At 42.8% G+C, this 20,779-nt stretch overlaps 1 protein-coding gene across 7 annotated transcripts in view; it reads right to left on the bottom strand.

The window, feature by feature from the left end:
- The window catches only part of MTUS2 (microtubule associated scaffold protein 2), a 502,895-nt gene that overhangs the window by 469,782 nt on the left and 12,334 nt on the right, over window positions 1–20,779 (bottom strand). For all 7 annotated transcript variants that reach the window (XR_012158528.2, XM_073340921.2, XM_073340900.2 and 4 more), the window contains exon 2: window positions 11,277–11,349. The gene's annotated coding sequence lies outside the window, so the exon portion shown is untranslated. The remainder of the gene's footprint in view (window positions 1–11,276; window positions 11,350–20,779) is intronic.

The following is a 20,779-nucleotide window of genomic DNA, read 5'->3' as shown; positions in this document are numbered from 1 at the left end:
ATTTTCCATTCGGAAAAGCAAAGCAAAATTTCATTGAGTAAGTTCAATACAGATCAAAATATTTCTTTTTGTTGAATGGAAGCAAAACTTCGTTACAAGTCAACATTAAACTGCATCTACTTATGCTTCTGCAGTGTTTCATGGGAGCTATAGTTTGGGTTTTTCATTCCCTCATTTGCTTCTCTGCGGAAGGCTCTCGGCCTGGACTACATCTTTCATGATGCACTGCAGCCTTCCCTTTAACCAAATGATGTGGTGCATCATGGGAGATGTAGTCCAGCCAAGGAACCTGGCCCATAGGCAGATGCAACTGAAAGCTGAACACTCTCACAACATTGTTTCAATTTGATTCAGCACACTAAAACACAACATTTCAGTTCAGGATTGTCAAAGTGTTCCAATCAAAAATGTCAAAACAGAAGTCTGGCATTTCAAAATAGGATTTTTTTGGAAATGTTCATTCCATAAAAATGTTGATAGGTTGAGTTTTTGCCCCACTTCAGTATGAAAATAATAAAGCATTGGAATTTCCTGTGGATGGAAATCCTGATTTTTGCTCAGCTCTAGAATGCTTAATTGTATCAAAAGCAGAAAAGTGAAGGAGGATGAGAAGGTGTCTTGAGATCTCACCATGCAGAGGTCATTAAGGATCTTAGTGAGAATAAGTTCAGTGGAGTAAAGATGGCAGAAATCAGACCAGTTGGAGTTGGAGGAGAACCTGAAACAGCAATTGTAGGCAGTACACTTGAGCAGAGATGAAGGGAAGACAGGATATAGGGTGCTAGCTGACAAGGCACGTGGGGTTAAGAGAATGGGTTGTTTTAGGAAGGGAGAGGCCAGAGAATGTTTTTATTGTGAGTGGGAGGAACTGGAGTCTATATAAAAATATAAAGCAAATATACTTCATGTACAGGAACTCTGAGTTTGGGTTTTTGGACTACCCACTCTCCTCCTTCCCCAACTCTCCCAGAAGACTACAGTACAGTAAAATCTCCCTCTAGCTCTGTATGTTACTACTTAGCAGAGCAATCCCTTTCATATCCTTCAAAGTTTCATCTTATTCATTGAACATTATCAGTGATCCCCAGAGTTCTAATTTATATCCTATTACAGTAGTACAGGGGAATTAAATTAACAGATGCCAAGCCAGTTGCCCAAGAAGTTTTACCAAAGAAGTCTTTGAAATTTAGTATGAGTGAACATGTATGCAAAGGGAAAAAAATAGTGATATTAAGATTTCTTTTAAAAGCTGTAGCAGGTTCACAAATTCATGTATTCCACTTTAGTTTGGCAGTAGCTTACGTCCCTAAATACAAAGTTTTTTTATTCTTCTTGTGAGTGAAAAATGGTAAAATGTACATTTTAAAGCAAGTTATGCACCTAAATTCAAGTTTCCCCCTATTCATAAAATCTTAAACACAGATGAAAAATATCCCTCAACTTCCAACTGTGTTTCTCATGAGAGTACAGGTCTCAAAAAGAAAGGATCTCAGTTTAGCTCTGATCTTATCTCATATTCAAAATGGGAACATCTTAATTTTTTTAATGCCAACAGGCACTCTTGCTCCAAGCAGAAACTTAATTTGAAATTTTGAGTTTTTCTTTTTATCATACAATTTAGACTATTGATATTTACAGGAACAGATTGCTGAGCAATATGAAAGACCACTAGTGAAGTAAGAATGCTACTGTAACTCAAAAGACTGGAGGATAAACTAGAAGTTCCCTACATTTGTTTTTGAAAACATCATATGCCCATGGAGAACTCCCACTATATTCCCTGGATTATTAAATGCACTTAATCAAGAACAATAATGCAATAAATCCATCCCTTGGAAACAAAAGTGAAATATTGATGACGATGGGACCTTCACTGATGCACTGGCCAGTGAGCTGGCCCACGGGCTTACATTAGTGGGGAAACCGAGGCAGAAACTGGGTCTGATGCCAGGTATGGGGTGATCCTTTCACAATATACTTGAGTTTCACTTTGTGTTTTAGGTTCCAATGAATTTTCAAAACAAATCCGATACTGAATTGTTTTAATTTCTTTGTGTGTCAAAAGCACACAAAACTGTGGGTGCACCCACACTAGGGGGAAAAAAAGTGGTGGTGGGATTTAACCACATGTTATCTGACACTCACATGGCTTCAGTGCGAAACCCCACAGCTAAGAACCCACTGTTCCCCAAACTAATTCACTGAGAGAGTCTAAGTGACTTTACCTCATCCTCATTCCCCCTTCCTGTACAGATCAGAAGGAAAGGCAACGCATATCACAAGAATCCAGTCACACTGCTTTATATTACGGAGTTCAGGCTTACGTTGAAGATTAATACAGAGCATATGTAACAGATATAACAGGCCAGGACAGACTAAATAGAAAGGACAAGACAATAGAAGTGAGCCACTAAAGAAGATATTTTTTAATAAAATTACAATTTACACTAGAAGTCAGGAAATCCCATTAAGAGAGGCATTTATGATAATAAATGCTTCAGTGGCTGCCACTATTAACATCATTATAAGAGTTAATTATCTCTATATATCATATTCACTGAAGGTTTTGTTATCTCTAAAACATGGCCCTATCCATGAAGTTGAGGTCCAGATCCAAAATTCCTCAAGAGCTGAGCAGCCACCCTCTGAGCGTACACCTACACAGCAACTAGACATCTGCGGCTGGCCCATGCTAGCCGACTCAGGCTCAGGTTGTGGGGCTGTTTCATTGCTGTGTTGGCTTCCAGGCTTGGGTTGGAGCCCAGACTCTAGGACCCTGCAAGGTGGGAGAGTCCCAGATCTTGGGCTCCAGCCCAAGCCCAGAAGTCTACACAGCAATGAAACAGCCCCACGAGTCCAAGTGAGCTGGCACAGGCTAGCTGCGGGTTTTTCTTTGCTGTGAAGACATACCCAGTGTGTCAGTAACAACCATCATTAATGTAATTTCAGCAACATTCTTGTTCTCCAAAGGGAAGTGTAAATTACCCCCCACCCCTTTTCAAGAGAGTCACTCTCCTGGATGATCTGTAGAATAGTTTTGTCAGAAGCTCCAGAAGAGGCCACAAGTATTTCTCTGACATTCAGAGGAAAGGTTGTTGCAGCTTTTCTTGATTTGAGCAGACGCAGCCTTTGAACTATCCTTTTGATCTCTGCTTCACTGTAGCACAGTAAGCTATTGATATTTACAAAGTTAATTTCCAGAACAATATGAAGAATAGAAGAATGGCCATACTAAATCAGACCAATGGTCCATCCACTCCAGTATCCTGTTCTTCAACAGTCACTGGAGCCAGTTACTTCAGAAGGAATGAGGGAAGAAGATGGAGAGAAATTGACAGGTGTGTGAGGAGCTTCAGGGAAGGAAAAAGCTGCCCTGACTGAAAACATGGCCACAGCCTATGCCGAAATGCTGAGAGGGGAAAGAGGGAATAAGGGGAAAGTCTGATATATATTTAGGCCTAGGAGAATTTGATTTTTAGAATTTCAGAAGATATCAAATGTTCATTTCAGCATTTTTTCAATTTTTAATTAATGTAAATTTTCACAGTTGAGCAAAATTATGGGTTTTAAGCACTTTTTGTTTTTATTAATATAAAATGTTCACAATTGCAGGAAATTATGGATGGGGGTCAGACAGCAGGGTTATTCACAGACATTGATTTCAAAAAGTTCAAGCTTTAGAGCAGTTAAAACAAATTGTCAACATCACATGTCAAAATATACAAAGTAAATATCCTGATATCAAACTCAAATAAGTCCTCAGGGAGCATTTTTCTTACTTTGCCTAGCTGTAATTTTCAATTTTTATTAATGGAAATATTTTTTCAGTTTGTGTATGTACAGTGAAATCAATGCTTACTGACATTTACTATAATCTAATCCTTGCAAGCCTATATATACATACCTATACACACAGATTACAAATTAGACAGATTTCAATAATCAAACAATATAAATATATAATAACTGGAGTCTACTTTTCTGAATGGGTTTCATTTTACAATGCAGATAAAAGAAATGCTGTGTTTTGTTTTAGCTGAGACACAAATCATGCTAACATCTTGAGGCGGCATATTCACCATCAAATGCTTCCTGACATCTCATTTGTCTATTTTACCATAAAATTGACTTTTGCATGATTAATTACGAAAAATAAACCTAAAATGCTTTTATGCATCTTTACTTCACAGCCAAGATCAAACTGTTTTGCAATCCAAAAAGGTGCTACCAATAAATTAACATGCCCAAAGATCTTTTGCAAGTAACTTTGCATTGGTGGGCTTATCTAGGAGTTTATGAAGCTATGCCTTCTATTATGTCATTGCAAGCTCACGGTATCTGGTCACATCCAGTCTACACTCCTCATTTTATATCATAATAGCGTATAAAAGCTTGTGAGTGGATCAGCTCATCACCAGCACCAACTCGTGGCTGGAGGTGGCTTGGCAGCTGTCTCTCTCTGCTGGGGTCTGCTGTCACTGGTTGCTCAACCTCTACAGTGGCCTGTCTCTTCCTGTGACTTGGCCCTCTGGCCAGGTCCATAGGTGTGGGAACTAGAGGTGTGGGGGTGCTGTAGCACCCCCAGGTTTTGCACAGGGCCCTGGCTGCCAGCCCCAGCCTCAGCCCCCTTACCCCTTTCCGGGTCCCCCGCTCCCGGAGACATGGCCCTGCTCCCAGCCCCAGCTCGGGGGGGGGGGAGGTTAGGGGGCACGGACGGGGTAAGGGGGCTGGCTTTCAGCACCGCCACTATTAAAAAAAGTGTTCCAGTGGTACTGGCCAGGTCATTTCAAAATCTCTTCCCTTCCGGGGTAGTTTGTAAACAAAAAGCAAGGGGAGCTTACACAATACACCCAAGTTAGTAAGACAGCAAGGAATGATTCCCCCTCAGGGTGAATCAGGATCAGGCCCTCCCTTCCCTCAGGCAGTGGTTGTCAAGAAAGCTCCTGCCTTTCCTCGGCCCTTTCCTTAGGAATTGAGGGTTGGAGATTTGTTCCCTTCCCTCGTCTGCCCACCAGTGAGCTGTTTTGCTCCCTTTTCTACTCCTGGGGGAATTCTGTGCCAAAAAATTAAAAATTCTGTGCACAACATTTTAAAATTCTGCAAAATTCTGCATATTTTAGTTGTCAAAATCACACAATATAATCATGCCAGTTTCAATTATTTTGGTAATTTATTTCAAAATACCTGCCAGCAAGTATGTCTGTAACAATACAGACAACAAAAAAAAGACTACGGAATTTTTTTTTTTTTAGGACAGATAGATTCCTTATGAGGCATATTAATACAGAACACTGAGTAATAATTAGTTCAAACTACTATACAGAACTGTATTTCCTGCACCCCTCAGAAGCAGTGCTAAGGCATGGGAGAGTCAGGGGTAAGAGAGGAGCTGAGTGAGAGGGAAGTAATTGCTGGGAAGTAACCTGGGAGTGAACCTGGGGGGTTGTTGGGTGTGGGTGGGAGAAGTATGGAACAGGGGTTTGGGGGGGGGGGAGGAGGGTTTGTTAAGGAGTTGGGGAGCCTCTCCCATGCAGACCCTGGCTGACCTCTAGCCTCTCCCATTCAGTCAGGCACATCTGCCCCTGTCCCCATGTGTCCCTGCACACGCCCCACCTCAGCATCCCCTACCCATGTGTCCATGTACCCTCATTCAGCCACCCTTCCTTCCCCCATTCACATGTGTCACTGCACTGCCGCTCAGCCCCCCTCCACCCCTGTCCCCCATCCCCATGTGTCCCTGAACCCCACTCCTATTCATCCCCCACCCAAATCTGTCCCCCCGACTAGCCTTTCTCAACCCCAGTTTGTGACACACACCCCAACTGCCCCATGCTGTCCTGCCTGCTGTTCTAGCACCACAAAAGGCATAATTGCAGCACCTCTCTGGCAGAATGTATTTTCTGTGGAGAAAAAAAATTCTGTAGAGGACATGAATTCTGCGTGTGCACAGTGGAGCAGAATTCCCTCAGGAGTACTTTTAATTCCTCCTCCAGCCTGTGCATGCCTCACAGGTGTGATGGGGCAAAGCTGACTGAGCCCAGAGCAGCTCCTTAATCCCTTGCTGTCCAGTGTGGGGTTTGTACATCCCATCACAGAGCTCTAGTCAAGAACCACGACCCCATTGTGCTAGGTGCTATACAAACACAGAAAAAAGATAGTCCTTGACCCAAAGAGTTTACAAATCTGCTACTGCTCTGTAGAAGCTAAAATCTATCTATTTGCCATACCCTAGAAACAGCACAATCATTCACCTTGTGCATGTAAAACAGGGAAGATGGCTATTCCTATCCTGATCCCTCCAAACTGCCATAGAAGGCCACTCTCTAATTCCTCTGCACAAAGAGATGAGAGGCACTCAGATACTACAGTGATGAGTATGGAATAAAAACCTTGATAGTGTGATTGTGGCTCAGGCATTCACATGTGGCGACCTGGACCAAATTAATTTTCTTTATTCACAGCTCCCTATAATCACTTACCATGACTAGACTATGCCAGGGGACACAGCACCAGTAGCAGTCAGGATCCAGGTGAAAGAGAGAAAGGGACACAGCACATTGACAAGTCACATCAGACATGCCTTAACTTGTTTCAAAGAGTGTGGGAAGTTACCTTTGATGATCTGGGCCCTAGAAATTATTTAGGTGCTTAACTCTCATTCATTCAATGGGAAGTATGCACCTAAATATCTTTGAGGATCTAAGCCTAGGTGACTGCTGCTTTTCACTCTTTGGGTATTTTTTATTAGTAATTTGGATTACTAGTAGAAGGATCTTCTCCAATTGTTTTAAGTCTCTTTTGCACAACCTACTGCTGGAAAGAGATATCAACTTTTGACCCTGGCTATTGTCCTTTCTGTCTCAAGGACCAGCTGCTGTAGAAAGTTATCTCCAAAGCCAACACACAAAGAGACCTCCACTTCATGAAATGTACATTCTCTGTTCTCAACTACAGCTGTATGGCAGCACAGTAATGACCTCAGACTTGCGAAAGGCCATATGGACTCAGAAGTCTGCAGAATCAAGCTCTCAATGGCTAGCAACAGCACTCCAATGTCAAAAAGTATAAAATGTGATTGTATACTATGGAGCTAACTATAATGACATTTTCACCAATATGGCCAGGACTGTTTGAATAACTTCCTTAGTTTTTAAAAAGGTCAAGCCAAACCTATTTCTTTAGAAATTTGCTAACTACAATGACTGTATCACTCTGAAGTAGGAAGGTAACTGTATGGATATAAATATACTTAGACTTCAGTAAGGCATTTGACTAAGGACTGGTCTACCCTGGGAACTTACATCAGCATAGCTTCGTCTCTCAGGAAAAATCCACATCTTGAGAGACGTAGTTATGACAAGCTAACCCCTGTAACGAAAGGGCGAGGTCAGTGAAAGAATTCCAATCTAGCAATGGCCTCTCAGTGAGGTGGATTACCTGTGCTGATGGGAGAACCCCTAGCCTTGATATAGGTAGTGCCTACACTGAAACACTACAGCTGTAGCACTGTGGCTTTTAAGTGTAGACATACCCTTAGTTTCATGTGACATTCTGATTAAAAAACTGTACTATGCCAAATCAGTGGAGCCCATATTAAATGAATTGAAAACTGGGTTAACTGATAGACTGCAAAAAGTCATTGTAAATGAGTAATCGACATTCATTTACTTCTAACAGTAGACAGCTCTTTAAACTAGCGGGGGGGGAAGGAATAGTGTGATGAAAAAAGGAACAGTGGTTGGAAGCTGAAGAAAGAAAATTCAGACTAGAAATAAGGAGCAATTTTCATTCTCTCTCTCTCTTTTTTTTTTTTTTTTTTTTTTTTTTAAACAGCCAGATTGTTAACAATTGGAACAACTAACCTAGGGACCTGGTGGACTCGCCATCATTTGAAGTCTTGATTTAAAGATCAGATATCTTTCTAAAAAATATGCTATGGCTCAAACAGAAGTGAAGGGCTCCATGCAGAAATTATTGGGTGAGTTCCTTTGACATACATTATGCAGGAGGTCAGACTGGATGATAACAATGTTCCCTTTTAGCCTTAAAAACCTATGAATCCAGGATATAAAGACCCAGACATTATTAATCCCTTTGGTATTTAATGCAATAAATTTAATCATGATTAATCCATCTGACATATCGATGGTGCTGTAAGTACTTCAGTAGGATTTCTACTGTAATCCAGCATTAATTAACAGGATGACTCTGTAAAGTGTTATCAGATTGCTTGCTGGAGTATCTGCTTTTAATTGCAACAGTAGCAAAAAGCCATTCATCTTTGACTCATTCTACCAGCTAATTATACAAAGGTACAGGAACAATATTAAACATTTGACCCAAATCCTTGTATGCAAGCACTATGATGACCTATTACTTTAAAAAAAAAAAAAAGACTGTTATAATCCCATCATATTTCTTTGGTGATGTTTCAAGTTACTTCCTATTATATGCAGTTGTGTCAGTCATGTATTGTAACAAAATTCAATTGTTAAAACAAGGTCATATTTCTTTAAACCATTGACAAGAAAAAAATCCTGGTTTTGATACACAGACTTCTTGAATTATGCTGTTGTCCAAATAGGACTCACTCGGGCTCTGGGAAATACAAAGGGACCTGTTACCCTGCCACACAATTCTCTAAGATCCATACAGAAAAATAAGTGCCACTTTATTCCTTCATATACGCACTTTGGTCCTGTTCCCCTTGAAACAATACATTTTAGGAGATCAATAACTCAGTCTCCTAAATGAAATGTCCACTTTTCTAGATTTGCAGAAAGCATTCATATTCTGAGGCACTGCCTGATATCTGTTGCTCTATTTGACCTCTATTAATTTTGCAATTTTCTTCTTAAAAAACTCACTGAAGTATTCAAAGGGTTTTCACACGCTGAATATTCCTGAAAATCTCATTACATGTAGCAAATTCATTTAAAAGATTCCTCAGACTTTTTCAGCTGGTACTCTTTGGTCGAAGAATCATCCTCTTGGTTTAATCATTCTGAGAGGAATCAAACTTCAGATTCAGCTTTTCAAATGCCATACTTTAAATACCACCAACAGATTAATTCATAAAAATGGAACCAAATGCATTAAATTAATGAAACCATTTGATGCCTGTTAACAGTGAAACTTAGAGGACTTTATTAATGAGCGGGAACATCTTAATTATGGCATTTAGAAGGGGACAACTGGAGAAACTAATCCCTCACCTGTTTATATTTTCTTATCTCCTTTAAGCATGGTTATACAAAAATTAAAAACATATAAAGTTAATAGAGCAGTGCTATCTACCGTAGTCCTGCTATGGACCGCATCATTTTCAGCCAAACACTGAAGATTATTGAAGCAAACTGGGAAAGACAAGGACATTTATACAAAAGGAAGTGTATTTCACGTGCACTTTTTTCTGTTTTCCCCTCCCTATTGCAGTTAAGTGCATCTTCCCTTTGGCTCTGAAGCAAAGTCATAATCATGGGCCAAATTCCAGGTCCAATCCATAGCAAGCTCCCATTCCCATGCAGTATCAGGCCATTTTCTCAGATATACACGTGCAAGTCTAACTGAAGACCTTCTCTTCACACAAAAGTTGTACTGCTTTAACTATACTGGTATAGATAAAATTGTAGAACCCCTCCCCACACCAGTGTGGATGCAGTTATACAAGTACAAATGTTTATACCGGTATAGCTTATTCCTATACGGGAAGGGGAACAGGCTATAGCAGTGTAACTACATCCACAGTAGGGGTACTACTGGTATAACCATTTCAGGAAAAATAATCGTACCGCAAACTGACTTACACCAGTACAAAAACTGTGTAAGCCACACCAAAAATCAGCTGGAACTGCAGGTTACAATTTCACTCATACGATTTTGAGATCAGAGTATGGCCACCTCTCCCCCACAACATCAAAAAACCATTACCACCATGGTTATGTGACTGTCCCACAAATGGCTTTAATACTCCACTAGAGAATTGTGACAGGGTGTACCAGGCCCTTTAAGGCCCCCGGCTGGAGGCCTCATGGTCCTACCAAACCTCACCCCAGAAAAAGAACAGTGAAGGTGGGTCCTCTCTGATTGCCTAGAGAGACTGCAGGGAAGCAGCCAATCAGAGTGCAGAGGGCTCAGTTAAAAGGAGCTGCAGGGGCTGAGCAGATCAGTTGCTGGCTGGGACCAGAAGGGCAAGGAAGGCTGTGTGACTCTCCAGGTGAGGCAGCCTCAGCAAGACCCTGCTCAAGCAGAGAACAGACAGAGAACTTCAACCCTGAGGTAATGGTGAAGAGGAAGGGGCTACATGGGAAGTGATTCAGGCAATAGCAGCGGCAACTGAGTTAAAGGAAGCAGCATGTGGCTGCTATTTGTAGAGTCCCTGGGTTGGGACCCAGAGTAGTGGGTGGGCCTGGCCCCTTCTGCCCTGCAAGCCACTGACAGGGTAGCCAAAGCCCCAAGGAGGGAACAAGTTTCATTTAGAATACCAACCATAAGGTTGTCCCAACTGTTTGTTGAACTCTGTTACCCCCACCCCCAGAAGGGGACAATGTGAGAGGTGACCTGGCTGGAGGCCTGAGTAAGTGAGAACTGCAGAGGACAAAGAGTCTCCATGAAGAAAGCCCTGGGGATGCTGCTCTATAATAGGGCAGGGGTAGTCTTAGAGCTAGCACAGCTGGGGCTGACAACTGAGCCCAAAGACAGCTGCAGACATAACCAAGGGCACAGGGACAGGCTCTGTTGGATCTTTTACCCTGGAAGGGGTTCCTTCATATGTTTAGAATATGTGTGACTTAGCTGGAGGGCTGAGCCATTGAAGACCCACTTGACGAGTTAACTGCCAACAGGGGGCACCAGGAGCGAAGAGTGAGCGCACAGGTTCACTCACCCCCAGCAGAAGACACTCATGAGAGGTGAGTGCACTCTGTTACAAGAATCAAACCAGAAGAGAAACTAGGTAGTGAAGGAGCAAAGCTTGGTTTAGACATGAATATCGTATTTACTATCAATATAGTATAACTGCTAGACACATTAAGAAATATTGTGAACATTTATTTCTATTTATGCTTGACAGTTTCTACTGGTATAAAAGTCTCTCTTTTAATTATGCTTTCAAGTCACCTCTTTCAACTACTGTACTGTTTACAAGAATTGTTGAAAGGTTCCCCATTCTTCCCCACCATGAATAACAGTACAAAAATGAAAGATACTGTTCTTAAAATGTCTTTAGATTCAAATGTAATCATAGAATCAATCAACAACACAGAAAACAAACTCACCCAGAACGCTGGAAAACAAGTTTTACTGCCATTGGTGACAATTTGCCCAAGAAGACAATCCAATGCTGGAAACCTTTTTAAAAAGGACAAAAGAGGCTTTAGAATCAAACAAATGGGTTCTCAAGAGTACACGCATGCTGCATCCTATTTTGTTTTGTAAACATCTTGCTTAAGATTAAACCTGTCAAAAAAATCTTTACTTCTGATTGTGCTTATTTCTCAGTTTCCTGCAACTAGTTCACAGATAAATTGGTCCATGTTTTGTTGGGTTTTTTAAAACACTGGGAGGTACAGGCCCTTGTGAACCAAGAACTCCAAATGTTCACACTGTTTCTCTATCAGCACTGCTTAAAACAATCTTCACAGGCAATTAATAAACTAGCTATGTCTTTGGGTACTATCACTTAAGAGTACATCAGTTGAACTGGGGGGAAGATGAGCTCTGTGTAAGCTTGTCTCTTTCACAAAGATGTTGGGTCCAATAAAAGATATTTCCTCACCCACCTTGTCTCTCAGGTTTCTTTGGGGAATATTTTATTTCAGAGGGACAGTTGTTTGGATTTGGATGATTTTTCAAGTGTCAGGCTAACACCTGTCCCTTTGTCACATTTTGTTGGGGTGGGGGGAAGGGCACTCATTCATGGCAAGGGCCTCTGGTGACTAAATACAAAGCATAAGAATGGCCATACTGGGTCAGATGAATGGTCCATGTTTTCAGACAGTGGCTGGTGCCAGATGCTTCAGAGGCACAGGACAATTATCGAGTGATCCATCCCCCTGTTGTCGAATCCCAACTTCTAGAAGCAAGGGGTTTAAGGGCACCCACAGCATGGAGTTGTATCCCTGACCATCTGGGTTAACAGACCCTGACTTGTCCTGCATGAATTTATCTAATTCTTTTTTGACCCAGTTATACTTTTGCTCTTCTTGTCTCCTGGCAACGAGTTTCACAGGCTGACTGGAGATTTGTAAAGCACTTCCTCATGTATGTTTTAAACTTGCTGCCTATTCATTTCATTGGGTGACCCCTGGTTCATGTGGTATGTGAGGGTGTAAATAACAGTTCCCTATTCTCTTTCTCCACACCATTCATGATTTTACAGACCTCTACCGCATCCTGCCTCAGTTATCGCTTTTCCAAGCTGAACAGGCCCAGTCTTTTAAAACTCCCCATATATGGAAGCTGATCTATACCATTAATAATTTTTCTTGCTCTTCTCTGTACTTTTTCCAATTTTAATATCTTTTTTGAGACGGGATGACCAGCTCTGCACACAGTATTCAGGGTGTGGGTATACCATGGATATATAGTGGCATTATGATATTTTGTCTTATCTATCACTTTCCTAATGGTTCCTAAACATTTGTTAGCTTTGACTGCCACTGCACATTGAGCAGATGTTGTCAGAACTCCAAGATCTCCTTCTTGAGTGGTAACAGCTAATTTAGACCCTATCATTTTGTATGTATAGTTGGGATTACATTTTTCCAATGTGCATTACTTTGCATTTATCAACATTGAATTTCATCTGCCAGTTTCATGTCCAGTCACTGCAGCAGGAAGCACCTTCCATGATGGCAGCTGATCTTTGGGTTCCCATCCCCAACACAGATATTTTCTAGCCACTTGTAGCAGAAGAGTCTGAAGCATGGGCTTAGCACCTGCGGGCCTTGCACCAGGCCCATGCTTCAGGCTCTCTCTACTATACCACTCGAGCTCAGTGCTAGAGGAGACTCCATAGGCCCCACCAGAGAAATTGGAGAAAGTAGGCAGGGAGGAGTAAATGTAACTAGGAAAGGGAGAGCACACAAGGCCAGCTAGGGAAGTAAGCAGAAGGAAAAGAATTCAGGAAGAAAGGAGAACAGAGTGCTAAAGAAATGGGGTGACAATAATTGGGGAAGGAAGATGAGGAGCTGTAAAGGGAAAGCAGAGAAGGGGGCAGAAAACAGTGGGGGGAAAAGCCATCCTTTCAGGTGAATGCTAGATTTTAGGGAGAAGACAGGTGAAATGTGGAAGAGCAGGAAAGAAAACTGAAACAAACCAGAACATTCAAAGGAAGCTGGGGAACACTCAGCAGTGAAAAGAGAAGCAAGAAATAAAGTAGGAGTTGGACAAAGGAGAGGCCTACACAGACCAGGGTCAAACTTCACACAGGAGACTGGGGAGAGAATCATAGAAAGAAAATATCAGTGTCCTGAGTTTTGTGGGGGAGGAAGAACAGCAAAGGCTAATACCCCTGCTACTGAGCTGATTCAGAGGGGAAGAAATTCCTGGGATGAGGGACTTTGATAGGTCCTGCCAGTAAGCTGCTTGAGGCTGGAGACCACTTCCATGTAGAAGGTTCTGGAAAACTGCACACCAGGTAACCTCTGCTGGGTCATTATATAAAACTAATAGATTAGGGTTCTTGTCACTCCACCAGCTGCTGTCTTCCCTCTTTTGAAAAAGACTTTCTCCTTGTTATCTGGTAGTGACATAAAGAGAAGCAGTCCCCTCCAAGACTCTCAGTCACCACCCATTCTCTACTGACTTGCCTCAGTCTGCCATCTTACAGGTACTTTTTCCTAGCATGCCTTGGTGGTGGAAATGGACTGGCCCTTTAAATTTGGCAAAAACATAGGCAAAAACATACATGCTGCGCCTTTAAAGCAACAATTTTGAGACTGGTGGCTGCACAGGCGCTGACTTCTGGTTTTGCCAGTGGGTGCTCCACTCCACCCCTTGCGGGCACCGGGTGAGGCCTTGGGAGGAAGCGGCCGAGTGAGGGTGGGGCCTTGGTGCAGAGGTGGAGTCTTGGGAGTGGGGGAAGAGTGGGGGTGGGATCTCAGAGCGCAGAGTGGGGGGAAAAGGGGAGGGAGCTGGTCTGGGCACTGCGGCCCACAAAAGATTGATCTGGCCCTGTGTGTGCTAAACAGCCCCTAATTTTTTTTCAGTGGGTGCTTGAGCCCAAGAGCACTCATGGAGTTGGCCCACATGGGTGGCTGTGTATCTCGCCTCCTTCTGATAAGTAGTTTCAACCCATGTTGTGTATTTTTCCTTCTATTTCAGTACATGCCCTGTTGTTGTAGGACTGATCGAAATTATATTTTTCGAGCCTGTTGAAGTTATGCATTTAGTTACACACAAACATTGTGACAAGGAGAGCTAATATGGCTCCTGGCCCAGCAGCCTCACAGGAAAGATTATTTTTCCCCCCTTTCCTCCCATTTATTTTCTAAGTTTAGAATACACCAACTGGACAGTGAAGGCAGGTGCTGTCTCAGAATTTACCATTTCTCTTCCCTTCATGTGGTATTAAAATATATTTCTGCATGTACATAGTTGTGATGTGTGTTTGAATCAGGAGTTAAAAATGGAGGATAGGTCACTTATAAAAATGAGCCCCTCCAATGGAAAGGGTTACATCAGAGGCACAACTAATGCCCCATAGCTATAGTTTTGGCTCTGAGAACAATTAATTTGGATTAGCGCCTGAGGATTTGAGATTTTAACCGTACATGTTAACACTAAGACAATACATACACAAAAAAGATAAATACCATAGTGTGTCTTATTCACTCATTTCTCCCCTGTAGGCTATAGTCACCTTTTGTAGTAAAATCCACCCAAACACTACAGATAAAAATCCTGTCCTGACTTAAGTCTGGGGCAAAATTTCCATTGATTTCAGTTAGGCCTGGATTTCACCTTGTGTGAGTTAGCTCAAGAGTCCAAATATGGACTATTATTTTCCACCTTCCATTCCCCATCACAAGATATTGTGGGAAGTATATTTTTTTTCAAATAACTGCATTAGTTGTATTTTCTGCCTCATTAACTAATCTATCCATTTCTTCACTGCTTTAATTAGATGGGTCTCTTTATACAGTTACCTCCAATCCCTCCCTCAAACCATCCCAGTAGGGATTTTTTGGTATAGTTCTTTTAAAAAAACAAAAAAACACACACCTTTGTTTTAAAAGCAAAATTAGAGATTTACTCCTTTCAGCTAATAGATTTATACTCAAAGTCAAAGTTTAAACGGCGTGGGTCCAGAAAACATATTGGCAGATTAGATATTATGCAGGAGAAAATTCCAACACAGTGTGGACAGAAAAGGAAAGACACTAAAGTCAACACACTTCTTCCCGCCCCCTCATGTCTGAGCCCACTGCTCCTATGCTTACATCCATGATACAAACTCGGGCAGTGTTTGCTTTCTAGCATTTAGGCTTCATCTTACAAGGGCTTACTAAACAGTATTATTTAGCTGTCAGCCATTTTCAGCTGCTGTTTATATTAAGGGAAACATCCTAAGATCCAAATCTCAAAATTATCCCCATTCACTGTCTCCTTTCTGTTCTTTTGGGCTCTGACCCATATCATTATGCTTTGTTCTAGACTAGCAGCCTCTGTCAGCGGGTTAAGGAGATAAAGATTCACAGTATAAAGACGAGGGGTGGGGTGGGGAGTGTTTTGATACTACAATAATGGGCACTAACAAAATATCTACTATAGCTAGAGCACTGACTGAAAACTACAGCAAAGAGTGTTCTAAAAAGAGCAAAGTAGGTTTGTGCTTAGGACCTGTAGGTTAGTGTGCCTAGACTAGAGAGTACCAGTAATGGTAGGGTCCAGTGGTTAGAGCACTAGTCTTGGACTTGGGTGCAATTCTTTGCTCTAATATATGCTTAGTCTCTCTAGTCATAGGCCCTCCCAACATTAGAGGAGTGTTGTGAGGATAACTACATTAAAGATTGGTGCTCACATTGTGCTAATGGGGGCCATGTAAAAATACCTTAGATAGGATTATGCAGCCCTCAAACAGTATCAACCAAAAAAGCCCACTGTTACCAAATGCATTTTGTATGTTAAACCAGTAGCAAGAAAAGAACTCATTCTGCCTAGTTCATTGAGCGACAAATACTTCTTAAAATCCGATGCATCCGATGAAGTGAGCTGTAGCTCACGAAAGCTCATGCTCAAATAAATTGGTTAGTCTCTAAGGTGCCACAAGTACTCCTTTTCTTTTTGCGAATACAGACTAACGCGGCTGTTACTCTGAAACACTTCTTAAACAAACAAACAAAAAAAAAACAGTTAGATGGTTTTGTGGCATCAGTGTAGCAGATTGTGGAGAACACATGAAAAACTCTGGTTGGTACACAAAGAGAATACAAACAGCTGTGCTCTGGTATTTGCTGTGCACAAATAAGTACAAGATTCAGAAAACAAAATTAAAAAGGCAAGAACTAAAATAAAACTCAGGTTGGATCCTTCAGTCCTTATTTAAGGAAACTCATAACCCAGTTCTGCCCTGGCTTATAGTCCATGAAACAACACTGATTTCAATAGCTTTGCACAAAGAGTAAATCAGGGCTACACTTGGCCTATTGGCTTCAATAGGAATTTCACCTGAGTAATAAACTCTAAGAAAAAGCAAGTTATAGGCTACATGGTAAATTATATTTTAAAAAGATGCTAAATTGGTATTTAGTCTTTAAATAATCTCTCCACATTTCACTCCCTAGCAGGTATCAGACACCAAAACAAATCCCACCCCCCACCCCAACCACCTTTGTGCAGTTTTCATTTTGCCTTATGCTCACACAGGGCCAAACCCTGCAGGGCATCCTCAGTATCCTGTTCTCCCCTCCAATAAGGCTCCTCTCTGCCTGCCTAACTGTGCAGAACCCACTGGGGAGGAAGACAACTCCCTGCATGGTAGGATCCCCCGCCACCTGAGCTCAGAGTCAGACTCACACCCAAATTTCTCACTGGAGCTTGGGAGCAGCAACCCTTTGCATTATACTTCCCTACATACAATATGGAGACGCGGTCAGGAATAAATGACACTCCAAGCAGCATTAACTCCTGCCTTGTTGTCTCTGAACAAGTGCATGGGGAAGCAGCCAATGACATCATGGCAAACAGCCATGTTACCATGGTGGAGTAGGTGGCAGAGGCAGCTATCTAGAGCCATGGTTCTCAAAGCCGGTCCTCTGCTTGTTCAGGGAAAGCCCCTGGCGGGCTGGGCCTGTTTGTTTACCTGCCGCGTCCGCAGGTTCGGCCGATCACGGCTCCCACTGGCCGCGGTTCGCCGCTCCAGGCCAATAGGGGCTGCAGGAAAGGCAGCCAGCACATCCCTCGGCCCTCACCGCTTCCCACAGCCCCCATTGGCCTGGAGCGGCGAACCACGGCCAGTGGGAGCCACGATCGGCCAAACCTGCAGACGCGGCAGATAAACAAATCAGCCCGGCCCGCCTGGGGCTTTCCCTGAACAAGCGGCGGACTGGCTTTGAGAACCACTGCACTACAGTCCCTCTTCTAGCAGAAAGGGACTATAAACCCATCAGACCTGTCTGGCAGGGACTCTCCTGCAGTGTAGCAACTCTGCTCCATATTATCCCTGCAGCCTCAGCATAGGGGGTGTGGCTATGACATCTCTTCTCTCTAGTGCTATTCCTAGTTGTGGGAACAGTTGCTGGAGGTCATAGGCAGCCAGGCAAAGATTAGTGCCGCTTCCATTTGTTATGTAATAGACATATTGCTTGTGGAGTCAAAATAGAGACATTGCTATTGTATAAGAGGAACAAACAGTGCAGATTTTCTGTGAGTTGATGTTTAAAAAAACTGTGCATTTAAAAATTGTTCTGGGTTCATTAGACTAACGTTATAGTTTCAGTCTGATAGGTTTTACCTTAAGGCTGCTCTAATTTATGCTGGAGATGACCCAGCAATAGAACTGGAGATTCATAGAGGTGGGATTAAGCCACCTTTGCCCCACATGCACTTGGGTCCTGCTCCGAGTGCAATTTTGGGCTTTTAGGCTTCTCTTTCTCCAGCATTAGTATCACAGTCTCTTGAAATCAAGAGAGTCAATTTACATGAGTAAAGGCTACAGAATTGGGCCATAAACTCTGCTGTGTCATCTAATAGCCTGTAAACTTGCACTGTTCTCATTTCATATAATAGGACTTTGATCAATGAGAGTTGTAAGATGAAGCCTGCATCATTTTCAGTTACATTTCTTTTCCAGTTAGACTAAACAAAACAATTAGACTGTACACAGGATCTTATGCTTCCATGCATGCAAACACAGCTCATCTAAGAAATAACACTTAAGAGCCACCATTGTTTAGGACCAGGCTATATACAGATCAGCATGTACATACTATGTTAATTGATGATTACGGCTATGTTTTAGTCATGGGTATTTAGTAAGTCATGGACAGGTCACTGGCAGTAAACAAAAATTCATGGGCTGTGACCTGTCCATAACTTGTACTATATACCCTGACTAAAACTTTAGGGGGTGGGGGCCTGGAGGACACCACAGGTGCTGGGGCAGGAGGTGGCATGTGGCCTGGTACCCCTGCTGGTGCGTGGGGGGCAGTTGGCAGGGCTGGCAGGCTCCCTACTTGGCCCCACACCTCCCCAGAAGCAGCAACATCCCCCTCCCTCAGCTCTTCGGCAGAAGTGTGGCCAGGCAGCTCTGCACTCTGCCTCTGCCCTGAGTGCTGGATCCGCAGCTCTCATTGGCCAGGAACTGCAGACAATGGGAGCTGAGGGGGTGGTGCCTGCAGGTGGAGGCAGCATGCAGAACGCCTGGCCACGCCTCCCCCCAGGAGCAAAGGGATGTTGCTGCTTCCAGGGAACTCCCCTCTCCCCCGCAGGTACGTGCCACCCAGAGCCCTCACCCTCTCATGTGCCCCAGCCCGGAGCCCCCAACCCAAACTGCTGCTGCTGCTGGCGGGGCATGCACAGAGGCCCAAGACTGCCCCAGCAGTGGCTGGTGTGGCTAGCCCCAGGGCCACACCAGCTGCTCAGGCAGTCCTTGGGTCAGCTGCACCGGCTACTGCAGAAGTCATGGAGGTCCCACAGTCACAGAATCTGTGGCTTTCATGACAAACTCGCAGCCTTATCCATGATCTGTAAATATCTAGGACAGATAGGTGCAATTGTCTCACTTCTTCACAGAGGGAAGAGTCCTGTTAAGTCATCTTGTCCAGCATGCTGCCAAAGTAAGGTTGTTTCCTTCTAGTATATTTTGCAGTTTTGTCCAGTCTAATTTTTAGATATTTGCTCTACAGTTTGCAAACTAGGATTAAAAACCCTTGATTTAAATGTACTTTGAAGTTCAAACCCAAAGGCAGCATCCATCTGAGAAGCATCAACCAAGGAAAGCATGGATTAAAGTTCATGTAGCAGCTTTGCATATTTCCATAACAGACATGTCCTTTAGCAGGGCCATAGATACAGAGTATGAGCTCATAGAATGAGGAATGATCTTGGGATAAAATCAGTGGCACTGGAACTGGGGGTCTCCCCCTCCCACTTTTTTGAAAGAGGTGGGGAGAAGGTGTGGGGTGGGAAACACCCCCAGGGCTGAAGGAAGCCAATGCCTGTGTCTCTATACATCCTCAGTACAGGACATGAAGATGTGTAGGGAGCTGTCATAAAAATAAAGGGAAGGCTAACCACCTTTAAATCCCTCCTGGCCAGAGGAAAAACCCTTTCTCCTGTAAAGGGTTAAGAAGCTAGGGTAACCTCGCTGGCACCTGACCAAAATGACCAATGAGGAGACAAGATACTTTAAAAGCTGGAGGGGGGGAGAAACAAAGGTTCTCTCTGTCTGTGTGCTGCTTTTGGGACCAGAGCAGGAATGCAGGTCAGAACTCCTGTGAAGGGCTAATAAGCAATCTAGTTAGATATGCGTTAGAGTCTGTTTTGTTTAAATGGCTGAGAAAATAAGTTGTGCTGAATGGAATGTATATTCCTGTGTTTGTCTTTTTGTAACTTAAGGTTTTGCCTAGAGGGATTCTTGATGTTTTGAATCTGATTACCCTGTAAGGTATTTACCATCCTGATTTTACAGAGGTGATTTTTTTACTTCAGTTAAAATTCTTCTTTTAAGAATCTGAATGCTTTTTCATTGTTCTTAAGATCCAAGGGTTTGGGTCTGTGTTCACCTATGCAAATTGGTGAGGATTTTTATCAAGCCTTCCCCAGGAAAGGGGGTGTAGGGTTTGGGAGGATTTTGCGGGGGAAAGATGTTTCCAAACGGGCTCTTTCACTGTTATATATTTGTTAGATGCTTGGTGGTGGCAGCAATAAAGTCCAGGGGCAAATGGTAAAATAGTTTGTACCTTGGGTAAGTGTTAACCTAAGCTGGTGAAAATAAGCTTAGGGGGTTTTTCATGCAGGTCCCAACATCTGTACCCTAGAGTTCAGAGTGGGGAAGGAATGTTGACATGGTGGCAGAGCAGGGGGATTAACCTGAAATCATTTTGAGATCAATTTGAGATTTTTTTTTAACCAGAAGCACAGATTTTTTTAAAAGGAATTTTTTTTTCCTTTGGGCTGCTGGAAAGCAGGTTTTAAGTTGAAAGCAGTTAGGTTTTTTTGTCTCTGCTTGGGGACCTTGTCTTGTCTTTTGTGAGCTGAGGTTCTCTACCTAAAGGCAGGTTAGTTAACCTCCTGCAGGGAAATTCTCAACCTTCACAGACCTGAAATTGTTTTT

The sequence above is a fragment of the Lepidochelys kempii genome, chromosome 1, assembly GCF_965140285.1.
Source record: "Lepidochelys kempii isolate rLepKem1 chromosome 1, rLepKem1.hap1, whole genome shotgun sequence".
NCBI classification, from domain to species: Eukaryota; Metazoa; Chordata; order Testudines; family Cheloniidae; genus Lepidochelys; species Lepidochelys kempii.
Note: the sequence above shows the minus strand (reverse complement) of the source record. Positions and strands in the feature narration are given on the sequence as shown.